This window comes from Grammomys surdaster, unplaced genomic scaffold (assembly GCF_004785775.1).
Source record: "Grammomys surdaster isolate TR1022 unplaced genomic scaffold, NIH_TR_1.0 113806, whole genome shotgun sequence".
Taxonomy (NCBI): domain Eukaryota; kingdom Metazoa; phylum Chordata; class Mammalia; order Rodentia; family Muridae; genus Grammomys; species Grammomys surdaster.
In genome coordinates this window covers 1-2235 of record NW_021612279.1, presented here as the reverse complement: position 1 = coordinate 2235, position 2235 = coordinate 1, and the positions used below count along the sequence as shown (strand labels likewise).

The 2235-nt window shown below is 70.1% G+C and overlaps 1 long non-coding RNA gene across 1 annotated transcript; it reads right to left on the bottom strand.

Annotated features, from left to right (window-relative positions):
• Positions 1 to 395: 395 nt before the first annotated feature.
• Positions 396 to 1612, bottom strand: LOC114635595. The gene is made up of 4 exons (XR_003713501.1): positions 1345 to 1612; positions 1206 to 1250; positions 598 to 621; positions 396 to 498 (listed from the first exon to the last, which is right to left on the bottom strand). It is a non-coding gene; the product is annotated as an uncharacterized LOC114635595 (long non-coding RNA).
• Positions 1613 to 2235: the final 623 nt, after the last annotated feature.

Sequence of the window (2235 nt, the reverse complement as noted above, 5' to 3'; positions counted from 1 at the left end):
ATATCACACTGTTATATTATTATTATTGTTATATCACACTCTCGCGGCCATCCCTCATTTGCATAAATCAGCATATTCACCGAATGCAGCTCAGCAATTTGCATAAATTAGCATGCTTTCCGTTTCCCTATAATGTAACTGCCAACCCTCATTTGCATAAATTAGCATGTCCCCGCCCTGTTCACGCGTTTAAATCAGTTATGCTAATCGCCCGGTCCCCGAGACCTCACAGCGCTGCCGCGGGCTCATTAGCATAAATCTGCATGGATCTGCATGCCCCGCCCTCTCCCGGCTCCTTTGCATACGCCCCGCCCCGATCCGCACACATTTACATAGATTTCCGTTACTCACCCCCGTCTCCCTGCGGTGGGCGGGGCTGTGGGCGCGGCTGCGGCTCGGGGCGTGGCTGTGGGCGCGGCTGCGGCTCGGGGCGTGGCCGGGGGCGTGGCCGGGGGTCGCCGTGCGCATCCGGGTCCTCGGGGAGCCTGGGGTAGAGTCCTGCGGGCGGGAGGGGGCGCGGGGCGGGGCCCGGGGCGGAGTCAGCAGCGCCGGGGGCGGAGCCGGGGAGCGGGGCGGGGCCGCGGCGACGTCACTCACCGCCGCTCGGCTTCGGGGTGGGGTCTGGGGGCGAGAGGGGAGTAAACAAGATGGCGGCGAGGCCCCGCCCTCCGCGCGTGCGTCAGCGGGGAGGCCCCGCCCGCGGTGCAGTCACTTCCTGCCGCTCGTGTGACGGACTCCGTACACTTCCGGCCCGTCTAACGCTCACTTCCGGTCACCGAAGCCCCGCCCACCAAGCTAACGTCATCTCCGAGGCCCCGCCCGTTCTCTGCGCGCGTCGTAGTCACTTCCTCTCCGTGTTACACTCACTTCCGGCCCGTCTAACGCTCACTTCCGGTCTCTGAATCCCCGCCCACCAAGCTATCGTCATCTCCGAGGCCCCGCCCGTTCTCTGCGCGCGTCGTAGTCACTTCCTGTTCGTGTTACACTCACTTCCGGCCCGTCTAACGCTCAGTTCCGGTCTCCGAATCCCCGCCCACCGCCCGTCCGTCGTCTCCGAGGCCCCGCCTGCTCCCCGGTCACTTCCTGTCGCTCGTTTCTCCGTCTCCGGTCACTTCCGGTCCGTCTCCCGTCACTTCCGGTCCGTGCCCATCACTTCCGGTCCGCGCCCCGCCCCTTCCGGCCCTCGCCCCGCCCCTTCCGCTCACCCGGCTCGTCCAGCGCGTCCGCGAGGTCGAAGTCGCCGCCGTCGCCTGCGGTGGGGGCGGAAGGGGCGTGGCCGGGGCGTGGTCAGCGCGGGGGGCGTGGCCGGGGGCGGGGTCGGGCCGTCATCCCGGAAGCGCTCACCGTGCTCGTTAGTCCCCGCGTTTCCCGCGTTAGTTCCGCTCGGATCCGGTTAGCGCGGGGCGGGCGGAGGTTAGCCCGTCACCAGGGGCGGCCCGGGGCGGGTTAGGGGAGGAGCTGCGGCCGGGGGATGACCGCGAGCGACGGGAACGGAAGGAAACAGAGATAAGATCCGGCGGAGCTGCGGCAGGGGGATGACCGCGAGTGCCGAACGCGGAGAAACGACGGCGACACCCGGCAGAGCCGCGGCAGGGGCGTGACCGCGGGTGACGCGCGCCCCGCAGAGCCGGCCCGACCGGAATCTCCGGCCCCGCGCGGCCGTGGGCGGGGTCGGGGTCGCCCCGCGCGGGCGTGGCCGGCGCCGTCCGGTCCGTCCCGGGGTCTAACCTCGGCCCGCGCGACCCCGACCCCGACCCCGCGCGTGGGGCCGGAGATGAACGCGCTTCGCCGCTTTAGCTGAGCAACTATTACGTCGTGAGACCGCGCGGGAGACGCGGGAGGCCGGCGCGATCCGGATCCGTCCCGCGCGCGGACCCCGACGTCACCGCGACCCCCGACGTCACCGCGACCCCCGACGTCACCGCGACCCCCGGCCCCGCCCACGGCCCCCGACCGACTCACCGCGCGCGGCGGGAAACAGCGCGAGGAGCAGCAGCAGCCGCAGCGGCGTCGGCACCATCGCTGGGGAGGGCGGGGCCGCGCGGGGACACGCCCAGGGGACACGGGACACGCCCCCGGAGCCCAGGACACGCCCCCCGGACAGAAAACACGCCCCCGGGACAGAAAACACGCCCCCGGGACACAAAACACGCCCCCGGGACAGAAAACACGCCCCCGAGACAGAAAACACGCCCCCGGGACACGGGACACGCCCCCGGGACAGAAAACACGCCC